Genomic DNA, 19,060 nt, shown 5'->3' with positions numbered 1-19,060 from the left:
GGTGGTTTAATTGGTGGGTTTGGGACTTGGCTGTTGTGAAAAAGAAAAGAAGAAAAAAAGAAAGAAAGAAAGAAAGAAAAGGTTAAAGTCTTTAGGAGGGAATGTGTTTAAATAAAGTTCTAGTGAAAGAATGGGAAGTATAAAATTTGTGAAAAAATGGTTCTAGTCAAAGAAAAGAAAGAAAGAGAAGAGGAGTCTAGCAAAATGCTTGTATGTCTTAAGAAATAAGAAGAAAAGGTAACCATAGCAATAAGAAAGAAAGCCCCATTCCACTAGTTGATTCAAATAAGAAACCTCTCCTAAGGCTTGTAAACAAAAGAGAAAAGGGTATTTGAGAAGAGAAGAAGATAAAGGGTAGACTAGGATCATTTGGGTTTAGAATGATAGGATCAAACACTTGGGTTACTTTTGGGTAGACAAGGTTTTGTTCTTGTATGTGTCTAAGTGTTCTTACCTTTAGCATTCTTCTAAAGCTCAATCCATTTTTTATGAGATAACCTTGATATTGATAAGCCCCACTCTAAACGGAGACCATCATTGTCTCAAAACTTTTATTTCCAAGCCAAATGAGTTTAAAGCATTGCATAATATTGATCCATGTTCTTGATTAAATGAATGTTAAATGAAATGGTTGATTTGAATGCATGTGGACATCTAAGGCTCAAATCAGTAAAGGTTGTGATAGGCTTGTCTAAAATCTTTAAGTACAGCTCATTCAACTTGCATCATAGTACTAGTAACTTGGACATTGATTCTATCTGGTTTATTTGCAAGCTTTAGGAGCTGAGATCCCACTTTCAACCCTCACCTACCTTCTTATGTCTTGTTTATTTGCTTGAGGGCAAGCAAAGACTAAGTTTGGGGGTGTTGATGTTCATATATTTTACCCTGTTTTCCCTTAATATATTCACATATTTTGTATCCTTTGCTATCCTTTCTGACCATTATTGCATAGTTTTAGGATTGTTCTTGCATTAGAGTGTAGTTGCATTGCATTTGCATATTTTCTTGCATAAACAGGTGATTTTGGAGCTTAAGGAGCATGGAAGCAATGCTGAGGAGAAGTGAAGCAATCATGAGGAGAAAGCAAAGGAGTTAAGGCTGGAGAACCAAGGTCCGGAGTCCCACTCGACTGCCCACTCGACCGTGTGCTGAGAGAGACTCGACCGAGTGGAAGGAGCACAAGAAAACCCAACTCGACCGGTCACTCGACCGAGCACCGGGTCGAGTTGGCCGAGCCGTCTGGCTATTTTGTCTTTTAGCATTTTTAGGGCTTCCCCTCTTTTTTCCTATTTAAGGACCTTGTACCCTGCAGGCACAAGAGAGCAGCTTTTTAGATATTCTCAAACCTAATATTTTACCCTTTTGGGGGATTTATGCTTTTTGCACTTTTATTTTCTTAGATCTTGTACCTCTTTTAAAGGAGAAAACACAAGATTCTTCATACTTGTTTGTTTCATAACTTTCAAAGTATCAGGAATTTGAGTTTGATTCCTTCTCCAATAATGCAGATCTCTATTTTATCTTTCTAATCGTGCAAGTTTTGTGTTTTTTCTGGGTTTGTGACTTTGCTGTTCATCATGTGTGATTGTGAGTAGTTTCCTTAGCTCTTAGGGATGGTTTAGGCTGGATGGGTGTTGTGGTTATTTGATTTGATCAAGCTTGATTGTTGTAGATCTCTTCTAGGCTAGATTTTCTTAATGCTAATCCTATAACTGAGAGGGTAGGGTTTGATCTCAAGCTTCTTAGCATCACACCAATGTCTAAGGTGCATAAATAAGGCTAGATCTAGAGATTATCATTAGGCCTGCTAAGAGATTAGAAGTCTTGTTTGATTCTTGACATATTGCTTAATGCTTGCTTATATAAATTCTTTACTTTGTGAGAACAAGTCTAGAAATATATTAGCTTGATTGTTTTTGCCATGAGAGTGGATTAACATGTTCTTGGAGATTATTGTCTAGAGATTAGCTCATGTTGATTGAGGTTTGTTGATCAAGTTAGATAACCATAATCTAAGTTCAGCCCATGAATCCATCCCTAAGACCTTCCTTGTCTATTGATTTCTTAGTCTAAATCTTGTTGTTTGATCGTTGTTTGATTTACTTTTGTCTTGCTCTGTTTTGTATGCATTGCTCTGTTTTATGTTTTTGTCCAGCACGACCTTGCACTCGATCTACACTCTATTGAGTGCTTGCTCGAGTTTATTCCCAGAACTCTTGTTTATGATTTGTGTTTGTCCTGTCTTGTTTCTTATTTCATTCTAGTTGCATTTCTGTTGCATTCATTTAAGTTTCCTGTTCATTACTTTCCTTGCATTAGTTCATTACCTGCATTACTATAGTTTGATCTCTGTTCTAGTTTCAATATTGCCATAATCATTCTGTTCCATTACATTTAGTATCTTGTCCATTCAGCTTTTACATTCTGCATTTTACATTCTGCAATAGGTTGTTAGTGACAAACACCCTCTATAATTGGCTTAACTTAGACAAGTATTGCACACCTTGATTGCTTGCATTCACTCATTTAGGATTGATACCTCTTATACTACAATTGCATAAGGGGAATTGAAACACCCTGCTTTCACCATTGTTCATCATCATCATCACATCATTCATTCACATTCCATTTCACACACACACAAGAAAGGAACTCGTTTCATTATGATGTTTAGAAGCCTGAGATCTATCCTCACCCTCTCGGTATAAGGATAACATATAGCTTATCTAAGCCAGAAGAGATATGCAACATACAGGCTTGATCAATCCAAACACCCATAACCTTCACCCAGCCTAATCCATCCTTAAGATCCTAAGCCACTACTCACAATCACAAAACATGATGAACAAAGTGATAAACCCAGAATCTTAGTACTTAGAAAGTTGTGGAACCAACAAGTATCAAGGATTTCTTAGTTTTTCTCAAAAGTGGCTAGAGAATCTAAGCAAGATGATGCAAAAAGTAAAACAATCCCAAAAGGGTAAATACTAGGTCTAGATTGTTGTACTCTAAAAAGTCTCCCTTTTTTTTGGTGGCTGCAGGTACAAGGCTTATATAGCAAAAGGAAGGGAAGCCCTAAAAATGCTAAAAGACAAAATAGGAGGGCAGCTCGGTCAGCTCGACCACCTGCTCGGTCGAGTGGCCGTCTTCTTCTGCTTCTTCCATCCGATCGAGTCCTTCTCCGCACACGGTCGAGTGTCTGGTCGAGTGGGCGGTCGAGTGGACTTCTAGACCTTGATTCTTCAGCTCTAAATCCCTTTTTTCCTTCACTTGACATCTTCAATCTTCTTCAGCATTCCTTCCATGCTCCTTAGGATCCAAAATCACCTTTTCATGCAAGAAACTATGCAAATGCAATGCAAACCTACACTGATGCATAAAGAGTTCTAAAGCTATACATTAATGGACAAATGTGATGGAAAATCATGCAAAAGATGTGAATATGCTAAGGGAAAACAGGGTAAAATATATGAACATCAAACTCTTATGGTTAGCTACGCGGTCCACAATAGAACATATATGCACATTCAAATACTTGGTGATCCAAAAAGTACTTGGATCATTCTTCACAGTGGCTACGACCCTCCATGTGCATCCTGGAACAGAGCATATTGCCACCAACAGAGACTTTGTGGACTTTTTAGTTTTGAAAGAGAATTTTAACATAATCGCGGTCAAACGCACCTTAGATATGACGTCAGCTTTGCATGCAAAGCATTGACCTACTTTCAGTTGGTCTATCCAAGGATTATTTAACTGTCCATGAATACCACCAACAAACGGTTTCCATTCTGCAGCATCTATTCCCAGGTCATCTCCATCTCTTTCGTCATCTTCATATTTAAATTTCCCATACTAACTGTAATCGAAATTCATGTCATCAACATCTTTCGGCTTCTCATCTGTATTATCAGTTTCATGTCATTCTTCTGCACATTCATCTGCACACTCATCGGCACCTGGATCTACATCGTTACCAAATTCAACAGTTGGCTCTCCATCGTCAACAAAACGAGAGTTGTTTAACATAACCGGATGTCCATCCATGCACTGCGTAGAGACACAAAGGCGAACAACATTCCTACTACTAAAATCTATCAAGTTCTGAACTGATCTATCATTTGTGACATAGACAGGAGGGGTATCTTGGGGCAATTGCTGAAGCATCATCTCTGTTAAGGGATAGGATAACTGAACCATCTCTGTTTCTTTGTCAATCAGATAATCTTCTACAGCCATTTCAACAAACTCAGCGTATGTACAACCGTGCCGCAAAATCAAGATCTTGAATCACTTTGCTGAGTTACTTGCTTGTGATTATATCAAGACTCCAATTACATCAATATCATTTAAATTTGGTCCTCGTCTACATGATCTTGATGTTTGCCCTCCTGATGCATAATTCGTGAAATCAAATTCTGGTGAAACTCCTCTAAAACCGTTATCAAAAGAGGGTACTTCTACTTCATGTGAAACTCCTTGTTGAGCATTTGTGGTAGTCTCTACTTCTGTTCCTAGTGAGAATCCATGCTGCACATTTGTTGGAGGAATACATTGTGGAGCATTTTGTGATGAACCCCATTGTTGAGTACTTGGTGGTGAAGTCCATTGAGGCGCATTTTTTTCTGTTCTCCATTGCTGACCAGTTGGAGGTGTACCCCACTGTAACATTTGGAGGTGTAGCCCACTGCAGATCATTTGGAGGTGTACCCCACTGCGGAGCATTTGGAGGTGTACCCCACTGCGGAGCATTTGGTGGTGTACTCCATTGTTGAAATTAGAACCCCATTGTGGTGCATTTTGAGGTGCGCCCCATTGTTGAAAACTCGGACCCCATTGTGGTCCATTCGGAGGTGTACCCAATTATTGAAAACTCGAACCCCACTGGCCACCAGAATTTTGACCCCATGAATTATTACTACCAGATGGACTACCAAAAGTAAAGTTGTTTGGATTCGGACTTCCACCATTTTGCCCGGAGACTAACCGCTTTCCCACAAATTTGTTGTCCCATGTATATCCAGTTAAAGCTTGTAAAAACCGCAACTTATCTTTCGTGGTTCTGTCAGCTCGATCAATAAAGTACTTACGCCAAAATCTTTCTTCTTTAAATGCATTATCAAATTCTGTGTCAAAATCTGTCTCACTCTAAAGCTCGAACGATTCAAATATCTTGACAGCATTATCAAATTCTTCGTAATCATCTTGGTCAAAAAAATTTGGACCTAATTTTTGTAAACTTTGGCACTGAAACTCTCTGAAACCATTCATTGTATCTGTTAGAGTTGACTCAAATGATTGTTTTCTATGACTTCCGCGTGAACCACTTCCAATAGAGATTCGTGAGCTTCATGCCCCTCTTTGTGAACTACTTCCACGTCTTAGTCCACCTTAATGTTCCACTCTTTAAGCAGGAGTATGAATTGGAGGAGCATGTGAAGAATTCTGTTTTAAATGATCTTGGGTGAATTCATTTGAGGGACGTGTTTCATGTTGATATTAACGCGATACACCTCTTCATTTTCTTGTGTCTCAAGAACTTGACTTTCATCATTATCTATACCCTCATTCATTATCTCCTCTCTTTTTTGTTGCACAGAGTATTGAGACTCTTAATATATCATGGTTTTTACGGTTTTAAACCATGATATAAGTGTGCTTTTTGAGTCTTATGATTTGTTTTCTAGGATTTTTTTGAGTCTTTACAGGTTTTCTAGGATTTTGGCACGGATGGAGCGAAATGGAGCAATTTGGATCGTTTTGGAGCATTTAACCGAGAAAATCAATTTGGAGTCTGATCATGTGACCAATGTCGACCGACACCAAAGCAGCATCGATCGACACCAAGGCAATCCGACAAAAGTCTTCAAAATTGGAAGTTTTAAAAAATTATCCAAAGTTTTTCATAATTGCAACACAAGTCTTTGACGTGTTTTAGAACATATATATAGTATTCTTAGGTTTGAGAAACCCTTAAATTTTATTCTAGCAAGTTTTATTTTCTGCAAACCTGTGAGATTTTGAGAGCTTCTGGGAGAGAGAGATCTGAAATGCTTTGAGAGAAGAATTCATAAGTTTTCTCTTTTAATTTCAATTGCTTATTATTCAGAATTATGTTTTGTTCTTCATTGAATATATCTGAGTAGTTTGCTTGTTAGGCACAGGGTTTTTCACAGGGATTTTATGATTTATTAGATCTGTTTATTTATGATTCATTTTCTTTATAGATATTCATCATAGGTTGTTCTTTATATTAATTCTTTATTGATCACCTAGAATTAATAACCTAAGAAAATAAATTGATATGAGAGTATAATTGATTTTCTTCATAAAACCTTTTGATGAGCAAAATTATTTCTTGCAAAGAGATTTGATTTAGTAATTTTGTGAACAATCTAAACCTGATTTTAAAGCTGATTTTTAACCTAGAATTTTACAAAGAGATTTGGATGTTCTGGTTTTAATTTTAGATAATATTTGCAGTGAGAATTGATTTATTTTACAAAAAAGTTTAGAGTTCTAGATTCGATCTTAATTGCTTGAATCCTAATTTATTGATTGATTTGATATCCTGAGAAATTCCCTAGACCTAGCTTTTTAATCCCTTGAATTTTCACAAGCTTTTATTTAACATTTTGCATTGATTTTCTTTATTCAGATCAACTTGTTTAGCTTAATTACAAAACTCTATAGTTTATTGTGTAGACTTGAGTCCTTGTGGAATTCAACCCCTAAGTATTACAGTGACCTCTTAATTGAGAGAGTAGCTCTAGAGTTTAATTTGAGCATATCAATTGTGACTGTACATCATGTAAGATGAAACAACGTTGCATCACATCCCAAAAGTCAGGCAGCTTTCGTTTAAATGATTTTAAAATCTTACATACCTGTTAATAAGATTGCAACATTTTAGTATACAAGTTTAATGTATACTAAAGTCACTAAATTTATTTAGGTTGTGAAAGATATTTTAAATACTTACTTCATGATCTTTCCACCATGAATCAGATGCAGGTATAACATATGTTACAGGATCAACTATAATTCTCGTAGAATTTTGCATAAGTTGCTTGTACTTCTTGTATTTTCTCTTTAGTTGATCAAGTTTTTCCTTGAAAAACCGATACTTTATAATTAGATTGAACTCCTTGTTGAATTTTTCAACCAAGAACTCTCTTCCAAGGGGTGTAGGATCTTTGCAGCGGTAACCATTCATGGCAATTGATTGATCGTACAAATCAATAAAAATTCTTTCTCGACTATAAGTCCATTTGAAAGTTTCTTCGATCTACAAGTTATTTATAAAATAAAAATATATACATTTCAACAGAAAAATGTGGAAACAAGAAGTGATAGAGTAGAAGATTTGATTGTCTTTTGAAATCTGTAAAAAAAAGTAGATGTACATCATAGAAAATAAAAATAAAAAATGTGTTTATTTATAAAAGAAAAGTATACCTTTGATTGAGAGAAGATGCATGGAAATAGAGTTGATAGGAATGTGTATTATGTTTTGTGTTTTGTGTTTTTGTTGTAAGAGTGAAGAAATTTGTATTATATATAGTGTAAATGTGTTGAATCTATGGGGTTATCAACTGATCTGCCGATGGACATCTATAAAAATGTTGTGGGCGAATTTATTGGTGTTTCTCCTGCATTTATAGCTAAGAGACAAAAAAAATAATAATCTGCAGACAGAGAAACTGCATTAACTTAAAAAAAAAAAAGTGGAATGGTTAAGACAGAAGAACTGTATAGTCGGGTTCACTGCTTTTTATATGCTACCCCATTCAAGGCCTAAAAGTTAATACAGATGAACTGCACACAGTTGAGATTTTTTTGTCTTTTATGGTAAATGCAGATCTAGTCTACAGCTTTTTCTATAATATTTTTTTTTATGTAGAACAATAAAATAAAATAATAATTCAAACACATTTTATTTAATTTTCTTTTTTCCACTTTTATAAAAACAATTATATAACACAATCAAAGTTTCTATCATTTTCATTCATCTTCTCTAACAAAATTATTTTTTTACACAAATTAAACGCAATTTATTTTTCTATATATTAAAATGTTCTTTTATCTTTTCTACACTTATTAATATTAAATATGTATTGTATATAACTTATGTACATACTAATTTTGTTGTAGTTAGTATTATATTATATTTAAAACATTAAATAATTTTAGTTAGAAAATATAATATATTTAAAATATATCAAACCGCTTGATCTATACTTGAACAGCCAAATCTGTTTGATCCGCTTTTGTTCTGCTTGATCTGGTTGAACCGCTTGATCTGCTCTGCCCGATATGCTTTCTACATTCAGAGCCTACATTTAAGAATACAAATTATACAATAATGATAAGAAAATAAAAAAAGCACAAATAACAAAATAAGGAAAGCACATAGTCATTATTAAACTAAAGTCACTTTATTCTTGTCTGGTTAGAGGTCTCCTCCAATCAAATATTTTACCCATTTGTTCTTCACTTTTATCTTCAACTCTAAGGTAAGTTTTTTTTTTATATAAAACAAAAATAGTTTAAAAGTGACAAATAGATAAGGAAGATCATAACTTTTGATTAAAAAAACAATTTTGTGGTTCGGTGTTGAGAATTTGATACTGAAATAACTAGAACCTGAATACTAATACAAGAACACCAAAGATATAAGTAAACTGGGCTTTATTAAAGATTCCTCAAACAACTATCTTACAAGCTTGTTTGATCAGTTTCATGCAACACCACAACATGTAATTTGTCACTGAATTGATCATAATCACCCAACCTTACCTGCACAGCAACAGCTATGCTCACTTATTTATTCACTCACCAACAAAGACACTCAAGCAATATATTTTCTTTTGCTTAATTCTAGACTTACACTTTTCTACCCTTGAAAGTGCTAACCCTAATAAGATGTGTTCCTTTCTCTTATATTGATTTCAACAATCATCATCATACTCTTCTGTATCCAGCAAATCTTCCAATGCTTCATGTCCTTCACAGCACCTTTCTTTATCCAGTAGGTCCTGAGAAGTTCCCCATCTTCATGTTGACTTTACCAACTGTGACAACCCATCCTGCGGACCGCACTAGCCCACTGCTAGCTGCCCCAACGGACCGTCTGTGAACCCTGCTAACCCACTGCTAGCCGCCCAAACAAACTCCAAGCTGGCCCTGCAGGGCATCGATCCTAACCCCTCATTGTGGCAAATGGAACTACTCATCCAAATCCACAGTAGGTTATTGGTGCGCCAGGCGTTCCTCGAACCCTGGTCCCCACCCTTTAACAACCTTCCCACAGGACAAGTTGTCACCAATTGATCTGCTGATCGATCCTAACCCCTCACCGTGGACAGGAACTATTCATCCGAATCCACCAGTAGGTTATTGGTGCACTAGGCGTTCCTCGAACCCTGGTCCCCACCCTTTAACAACCTTCCCACAGGACAAGTTGTCACCAATTGAGCTGCAATAGTTCCTGTCCACGGTGAGGGGTTAGGATCGATGCCCTGCAGGGCCAGCTTGGAGTCCGTTTGGGCGGCTAGCGGTGGGCTAGCAGGGTCCACAGACGGTCCGTTGGGGCAGCTAGCAGTGGGCTAGTACGGTCCGCGGGACGGGTTGTCACACCAACCCACTTGTTTGTAGCTTTCAACGAAAACCTTTTAGGCTGACACCTTTTTCGCCCATGCTCCCCATCTCCATCCTCGATGTGTTGCACTGTCTCCAATGTGTTGTGCTGGCAGATGCCTCTTGAAATTTTTCCACTTCGTCTGAAGTCCTTCAGGCATGTTCAGACACAGCTTGTAACTCTTACGGGCACTCTGTTTCTTCAATCTCCCCCTTTTTATCTGAGTGTGTGCCTCAAGCTTCCTATAACAAGTTAGTAGTACAGAAAACAAAACAAGGAGACAAGACTAAACTCAAGTAATATCAATACCATAGAAATTACCTTAGCGGCATTAAGTTCAATACATAACCGAGAAAAACCAAATCCAAAGGTTCTTTAGCCATAGGTTCAATACATAGATCCGTTAGAGAGTTTAGACTAAACACAGCCAATAAGTCCTACTCCTACTTATACTACTCCCCCTTCCCAAGTGCATACACTACACTTCTTCAGCCACTATCAGTCTCATCACCTTCTTCCTCGTATTCTGGGTCACCATCCCTCTCAAAGTAGACGATATCAACATAATCTCCCCCTGCTTGAGTGCACAGACTCATATAAAAACTAATGGTAATGAAACGAGAGGGTAAGAGTGTGGAGACAAACTTGTTTGAGTTAGACCGGGTATGAGGCAAAGCCAAAGGCAGAAGTGGTTTATCCAGGTCGGTTGAATCCCCGAAATAAGACTTACCTGCAAAACGCTCCAACATGAGCTTGGTGAAGTTATGCAGATGGCGGATGTCCAACATCAGTGTGAGTATAGACTAAGAGGACTGAAGCTCCTTTGGTTCAATCTTGAACTTGGAAGGCGCAGCAAAGGAGACATCACCAGAGTGAGCAGGAACAACGTGCTGAAAACGCATGAGCTGACCGATCAGATTGGTAAGGATGAGACGAAAGTTGGAGGAAGCATTGGCAATCACCGAGCCACAGGCACAAATCTCATCAAAGACCAGCTTCCCAAAATTAAACGGACGACCCTTGAGAATCATGAACAGAAGAGTAGAACGTTCAGCGGTCATAGAGTTGGGGTTCATGGTCGGCATCCAATTTTGACGGAAAATCTTTTGAAGCATAGCCATTGTGTTACCCATCTCTTTCTTGTTGCGCAGATCCCAAGCACGAATCCTCCCGTCAGTCAAGAGGGTGGCAACCTCATCAAGAATCTCAGGGACATGGATCTAGGACACATTCAGAGGATAGTGAACGGAGGGAAGCTGAAACATCTGATTGATGATGTATGAAGAGAACTTGTACAAAGAGCCGTGAACAAAGACCTTGAGAGAGGAGAGATCAAGAATAATTTTATTTTTTCTAGAAAAAAATCACTTGCTAACAATTACGGGTTTGAATGAGAGTACAGAAAAAAAAAAGCAAATCACCCTTTTAATGCAGTCCTCCTATCAAGAATTTTTTACTTTTAAAAGTTAATGCAGATGAACTGCACACAATTGAAATTTTTTTGTCCTTTTGTGGTAAATGCAGGAGAGATACATGCAGATCTAGTATACAACTTTTTATGATGTTCACCCTTTTTTATGCAGACCATTTAAATAAAATAATAATTCAAACACATTTTCTTTTTTTTTTTTTGCTTTTTTTCTTTCTACTTTTATAAAAAAATTACATAACACACAATCAAAGTTTCTATTATTTTCATTCATCTTCTCTATCAAAAGTATTTTTTTACACAAATTAAACATAATTTATTTTTCTATATATTAAAATATTCTTTTATCTTTTCTACACTTATTGATATTTAATAAAATTCTGTAAGTAAATAAAATACAATTTTTGTAATTATTGATATTTATGTTTATGTATTGTATATAACTTATGTACATACTAATTTTGTTGTAGTTAGTATTATATTATATTTAAAAAAATAAATAATTTTAATTAGAAAATATAATATATTTAAAATATATCAAACCGTTTGATCTGCACTTGAACAACCAAATCTGTTTGATCCGTTTTTGTTATGCTTGATCTGTTTGAACCGTTTGATCTGCTCAGTCTGATACGCTCTCTGCATTTGGAGCCTACATTGAAGAATACAAATTATACAATAATGATAAGAAAAGAAAAAAAGCACAAACAACAAAATAAGGAAATCACATAGTCATTATTAAACTAAAGTCATTTTATTCTTGTCTGCTTAGAGCTCTCCTCCAATCAAATATTTTACCCACTTGTTCTTCATTTCTGTCTTCAACTCTAAGGTAAGATTTTTTTTTTTTGTAAAAGAAAAATAGTTTAGAAGTGACAGACAGATTAAGGAAGCTCGTTTAACCTCATATTAAAGAAACTATTTGTGGTTTGGTGTTGAGAATTTGATACTGAAATAACTAGAACCTTGAATACTAATACAAGAACACCAAAGATATAGGTAAACTAAGCTTTATTAAAAATTCCTCAAACAACTATCTTACAAGCTTGTTTGATTAGTTTCATGCAGTACCACAACATGTAGTTTGCCACTGAATCGATCATAATCTACCCTACCTTGCCTACACAGCAATAGCTATGCTCACTCGTTTATTCACTCACCAACAAAGACACTCAATAAATATCTTTTCTTTTGCTTAATTCTAGACTTACACTTTTCTACCTTTGAAAGTGCTAACCGTAATAAGATGTGTTTCTTTCTCTTATATAGACTTCAACAATCTTCACCATACTCTTCTTTATCCAGCAAATCCTCCAATGCTTCATGTCCTTCACAACACCTCTCTTTATCCAGTAGGTCTTGAGAAGTTCCCCATCATCATGTTGACTTTACCAACCCACTTGTTTGTAGCTTCCAACGAACAATTTTTAGGCTGACACCTTTTTCGCCCATGCTCCCCATCTCCATCCTCGATGTGTTTCATTGTCTCCAATGTGTTGTGCTGGCAGATGCCACTTGACAAATTCCCGCTTTGTTTGAAGTCCTTCAGGCATGTTCAGACATAACCTTTAACTCTTACAGGCACTCTGTTTCGTCAGATACGACCCTTTTAAGTTTGGTGTTGCTTGCAGGGATCGGGTCGAAATCGGTCTGAGGAGTTTGAGATCTCAAGTTCAATACTTTGGTGAGTTTGATGCTTTAGTGAAATAAACAGACTGAATTGATAATATGGTCATCTTTTAGGATCTATAGTTTTTATAAGGTTTACTTCTTTGACAAACATTTTTGTTATGCATTGGAAGGACGTCATATTTCTCCCTCGAAACTATCGCATCGTACCCATATCCACACAGAATATTGACCTTGTTCTATATTTCCCGCAAACTTAAGTGGTCCACCTATTTCTACCTGAATCCATAGTTCTATTGCTATTTCTCCAAATTTTACAGTTAAAACGGTTTATTAACCAAACCTTATAGAAACCGATGCAAATCGAGTATGAAACTAATTTTTTAAACCAAACAAACATTAAAAACTCGACCCCACCCATAAACAATATGATCCAACACCTTCTTCTTCTTCACCCGGTTCTTCAAAGCTAAAAAAATATTATTTTGTGAATTTTGATTTTAAAATTAAGAAAGTACATTGTCAATATTTGTAATAAGGAAGTGTGTCAATATTCCCGAAGTGTGACACACACACTATCTATGGTCAGGAAGTGTGTCTTTATTCAATAAAGTCTTTTACTTCGGGAACTGGATTCCTCATTCACCGGAATCTTCTTCTCACCACTCACCTCAATCTCCCTTCCATCTCCGTCACCGAAACTGCTGAGGTCCGTCTTCAGAACGGTGTTGCCGCTGGCTCTCTTCCCTCACGGGTCCTACCCCTCTCTCTCTCAAGTTTGATTCAATTTGATATTGTGATTTTCATGTATTGTCGATTGCTCCATCCGGGTCAATTTTGATTCAAAACCAAAGCTCAAAATTAAAACATAGAGTAGAAAAAGGTTATGCAAGTCATAGGTGCGCGAAAGAGTTTGGAACAACACTTATAACACAACCTCTATTGTCTTCATGTTGTGGCTTGTGCTCCTAAACTGTCTTTGTATAAGATTCAGTGAGATTGAACTTAACTTGTAACTTATTTTGTCTCTATTTTGACATGTTTCAGATCATGGTTACATGCCAGACCTTCGTGGTGATGATGATGGTGGTAGTGGTCACAGTGCAGTGGTTGGGGTATACTTGTAGTTTTGCCGAAGGTTATCCGGAAGACGATTTGGTGGTAAGGCTTCCAGGTTAACCGAAGGTCGGGTTCAGACAATTCGCAGGATATATCAATGTGGACTCGGAGAATGGTCGTAGTCTGTTTTACTACTACGTCGAGGCTGTAAAAGAACCCGACACTAAGCCCTTAACCCTTTGGCTTAATGGAGGTCTCTGTTCCGTTTCTCTGTTTCTGTTGTAGTTTCATCGGTTTATGCTAGTTTACTATTTCCATATAAAATTACATATTTGAGGTTTGTATTGCAGGTCCAGGTTGTTCTTCAGTTGGTGGAGGAGCTTTCACTGAGTTAGGTCCATTTTACCCCACAGGCGATGGTCGTGGCCTCCGCATTAACTCCATGTCTTGGAACAAAGGTTTGTTGTTTTGACAGTTTTATATATAAAGAGACCAGAGAAACTCTGTAATTCATGCTATCGTCTCTTGTTGTGAAATGTGTAGCCTCGAATCTGCTATTTGTGAAGTCACCAGCGGGAGTAGGATGGTCATACTCGAACAGAAGCTCTGATTACAACACCGGGGACAAGTCTACTAGTAAAGCTCTAAATTGCATTTTTCAAACTATATTAGAAGACTGTTCTTTCCAGCTGATCACATGTTTTTTTTTTTTTTTTGAGAACAGCTAATGATATGCTTGTGTTCTTGTTGAGATGGTTCAAGAGGTTCCCAGAGTTGAAGTCTCGCAACCTCTTTCTCACTGGCGAAAGCTACGCTGGTGTGTTTTTGGTTATTCTGATTCTTGGTTTAAGAAAATGGAGATTATCTGAAGATCATGGAACTCTTTTAGCTTAACTGGTTTGCTATTTAATTTCCTCAGAAGTTACTTGACCAGGATTTGACTTCATTCTCTCTCAGGACATTACATACCTCAGTTGGCTGACGTGATACTTACCTACAATTCACGCTCAAGTGGGTTCAAATTCAACATCAAAGGCATTGCAGTAAGCAAAAAGGAACCTTCTTCTTGGCGTTACATCAACTCTTTTGGCTCTCTTCTGATTCCTTTGTGTGTTTTCCTTTTTCTGATCAGATTGGGAATCCACTTCTGAAGCTTGACAGGGACTTTTCAGCTGCATACGAATTCTTCTGGTGGCATGGGATGATTTCTGATGAAGTAAGACTCAGAATCATGAGCCAATGTGATTTTGCCAGTCCACAGAACATGAGCAAAGTCTGTACCGATGCTATCATTGAAGCCCGCATCGTCACTGAGTATGTCAACTATTAACAGTATATATACATATTGGTGTTTTGTAATAATTAACAGTATATTTAATTAAATGTATGTTAGTCTTACTTATAAAAAGAGTAAGATCTCACCACACAAAATTATTTACCCATGTTGTATTGCCAAATTAAATTATTTAAAATTATATGAATGTTGATCCAAATCCGTCCCATTATCTCACCGGGATAATATGTAGAATATTTAGATTTATAACATAAAGTAGAATACAATAAAATTATATGAAACAAAAACTTGAGGAGTAATTTTATAACATAAAGTAAATCATGTTATTAGTTTTTGTAAAAGTTCAATAATCTAACTTTATTATTAACATAAAATGGATGAAAGAGTTAAATAAGAGGAAGTTTGGTTGACAAAGACAAAGTTAATTAAGAAATCGTCTAACATTCTTTTACTTATACTTTTCTGTACAAACTCAACGTACTAAGGGAAAAATAAGTTTTAAGAAGAAATATGTATATGATTCTGAAAGACATGTTTAAACACCATATTAGTTGTTGGTGTTCCAATCTTGCCTCTTTATTGAGAATAAATAATTATAAAAAAAAACTAAAAAACCCTATGTTTTTAAGAAAGCAAGAAGTACTATTAGTAGTTAATTGATACATAACATATAATGATATGTATATATATAATATATGTATACATGGGAAAACAGAAATAAAGTGTTGACAGAGATCTGCTTTTTCATCGCCTAACACCAATCACTTGCGCTAACACCAATCTCTTAGATAAGCAAATGAGGCAGCCATTGAAATCTTAAAGTTTATTATGGATTGCTATAAGTAAATTGTGTTTGCTCAGATGAATTTTCTACCTTCTATTGAGAGGCTTTTTATAGAGATCTTTGATGATGCCAGTTAGGTATGATTGCAAATCGAGAGAAAATTGGTGAGCAAGGATAACATATTTAGATAAAGAATGTTAGTGTAGCAAATTTTAAGTTTCCTATATTCTCTCGATCTTTAGCTAAGAAATGGGGAAAATCTTTACTGAATTACGATTTCATGATTAATGTTTAGTACTAAAACTGCTTAATTCTTTTCTTTATTTGAAAATATCTTACCAAAACCGGAATTTGTGATTGAAATTGTTATGAATGCGTATTTGTGTGTATATCCATGTTAACAAATGTGCTTGTAAGTTGGTAATTAATATGGATTTTATTGGCTTTTGTTATAACCCGAATATTATACCATATCTTCAATATGGTTTCTCGTTTCAACTACTATAGGGATTAAGTGTAAATATTCATTATATATTAAAATAACTCAAATGTAAAATAATTTATATCCGGATATATTTGTTTGGTTACAAAAATTCTAAAACATTTTTTAAAATATATATCTGTTTATAAAAATTTAAATCACATCATATGCTAAAAAAAATATAAAATTTAATTAACTTTATGAATTAAATAATAATTTAAATAATTAAATAATTGTATGTTTAAGTTTCTCACCTAATTAAGTGTGAAAACATATTAGTAACCATTTGCACCCTTAATTAGGAAAGAACAAACATTCTCTTTATTATTGTTATATAAATAAGAGACAAAAAATTTTAAATTACGGAGTAATAATTTTCGTTGACCAGATTTTTTTTTCCCTTACAATTTGTATTTACAGTTGATTGCACGTATACGTGATGAAACGGTGAGCAGAATGATTACCGTAATTAATTTGATATACATGGATATCAAATCCATTTTATTCAATGTGATAGGTTAATTTTCGAACATAATCAAAGTAATTGCATCACCATATTTATTTTCTTTTGATTGCAATCTTGACTAGAGAAAAAAAAAAGTTTCCTTTTACGTATATTTGTCATACACTATATATATATATATATATATATGTAGTCATCCGAAGCATATAACATAAAACTTCAAAAGCAAAAGATAAATATCATAACAAAATGGCCATCAACAAGAAAATCTTCCTCGGATTTGTTCTCACTATCCTCTTTGTCGTACCTTCTATTCATTGCTCTGATAACACTTCTGGTACTAATTTCTTATATTGTACACTCCATTTTTTTATTTATTATAGACTTGTTTTATGACTTCATCTTTTTCTGGATATGTGTTTGTTATGTTTGTATTATAAAATAGGTTTTGAAATAAAGCAAGAGTAGAAGCAATGCTACACCACAGCTCCGTGTATAAAGGGAGGGAGCGGTGAATGCGAAAAGTTTTGTGTGGCTATAAGCGGTTTACTATACGGCAAATGTAGACCTAACGACAACGTATGTTGTTGTTTGTCAAAGACGAAATAATTTAACCAAACATATGTATTTGGTAGACAAATGATGCAGCAAGTTTTCATATGGTTTTAATAATATAAATACAAGATTCAGAGAGCAATAGAAAAACCGTATTAAGATGCTGATAGTCTGATCAAACTCAAATGAATTTTCTTGTAATTATGAACTCAATTTGAACATTTTAAAGAAAAATAGGTCATTTAACGTTTTATTTTTCTTTTATTTAATTCTGTTTTCTAAATTTGATTTGATTATGGTTATTCTTTATAGAATTTAATTTAATTAGATTAATATTAATTAATTTAGATTCATTTTTATAACTTTATTTTTTTTCTTTAGTTGTAATTAGATTTTTAAAAAACTAGTTTAATTAATTAATGTTGATTATATTTAGTTTTATTTTATCTTTTTTTTTAAATGATAAATTTTTGACCATTATGTTTTTCGTTTGTTTGTAGTTGGATCCATCAACTAATCACTGAAATTATAGCAAACAAAAATTGTGGTCACTGGTCGTGGCAATAGTCACTGAGATTGGTTGTTAGATCCAGCTACAACCAAACGAACAAATTTTGGTTGTTGTTGTTGATTTTGGTCGTCAACAACGACCAAACGAACAAGGTCATATATAATACATACATAGTACATCAGAAAAACATCCCAGAAAAAAAAAATCATAGAAAAAAAAGGGTATCAGCAAGAAAATGAGAATCGCATTTGTGCTCACTATCTTCTTAGTCATATCTTGTGTTCGTTGCTCCGATAGAACCTTTGGTATTAGTTTGTTTCCTCACATTTTTTTGAATTATGCATATGCTTCTGTCCTTATTTTCATAATCCGTGTATTTGGCGTAATTAATGGTTATTGTTTTATAGAATTTGGTATAAAGCAATCATATACAAAATGCTACGAGTCGTAGCCTACGACCTAAAGGAATGTTAAAAACCCAAAGTTGACGATGACGCGCGCATGCAAGAGGTTTTGTGGAGAAAGCTTTTTTTATTATTATTTAGAGAATTGGGGGTTTTAGTACATTTTGAAATTTAATTAGAGAATAGTACATTCATTATTTACAATTGTCAAAATACACATTTTCACTATTTATTATTATTTAAATTATTATTTTTCTCAATCAAACACTATTTAGAAAAGAACTCTAAAGTTGGTATCTCAAATCGGAGGAAAAGAGTTTACAAATGAAACTGCTGAAATTAAAGATCTAGACGACCGAGCAACACAATCCATCTTCAAATTCAAAAACTGTGGAATCTTTTAGGAGGTTAGAGAAGGCTAGCCAGTTCTCCAGAGCTTGAATTATCGCTACTGGTTCTGCATAGTCAGACTCGAAGATCTGACAAACAATTATGTTTGCAAGGAGACACTTCATGGCCCAAAGAGAGCCTCTAACTCTGCGTGAAGCAGGGAAGAACTTTGCCGATGACATCTAACACCCAACAATAAAGTCTGAGCATCACCATTACAACACCACCAACCCAAACCTGAGTTGGGGTCAGATCCTTTCGAGGAGCCGTTTATTTGACAACAGAGACCCTTACCCAGATTCAATGAGGGAGCCATATAATCCAATGGATCTGAAGTACCTAAAGAATCAATTGTCTGAGAATGTGCATCCTCCCATGATATTTTCTCCCTCACAGCCTGATTAATCACCTCATCTGG

General features: G+C 35.2%; 3 pseudogenes across 1 annotated transcript; 2 read left to right on the top strand and 1 right to left on the bottom strand.

Moving 5' to 3' along the window:
- Positions 1-4,320: 4,320 nt before the first annotated feature.
- Positions 4,321-7,285, bottom strand: LOC104710206 (uncharacterized; annotated as a pseudogene).
- A 6,466-nt stretch (positions 7,286-13,751) lies between these two features.
- On the top strand, positions 13,752-15,090 carry LOC104710213 (serine carboxypeptidase-like 43; annotated as a pseudogene).
- A 1,941-nt stretch (positions 15,091-17,031) lies between these two features.
- LOC109128496 (putative defensin-like protein 111) lies at positions 17,032-17,571 on the top strand (annotated as a pseudogene). Its single transcript, XR_015596272.1, has 2 exons — positions 17,032-17,119; positions 17,228-17,571. The product of XR_015596272.1 is annotated as a putative defensin-like protein 111 (transcript).
- Positions 17,572-19,060: the final 1,489 nt, after the last annotated feature.

The sequence above is a fragment of the Camelina sativa genome, chromosome 1, assembly GCF_030686135.1.
Source record: "Camelina sativa cultivar CO46 ecotype springtype chromosome 1, ASM3068613v1".
Lineage (NCBI taxonomy): Eukaryota > Viridiplantae > Streptophyta > Magnoliopsida > Brassicales > Brassicaceae > Camelina > Camelina sativa.
Note: the sequence above shows the minus strand (reverse complement) of the source record. Positions and strands in the feature narration are given on the sequence as shown.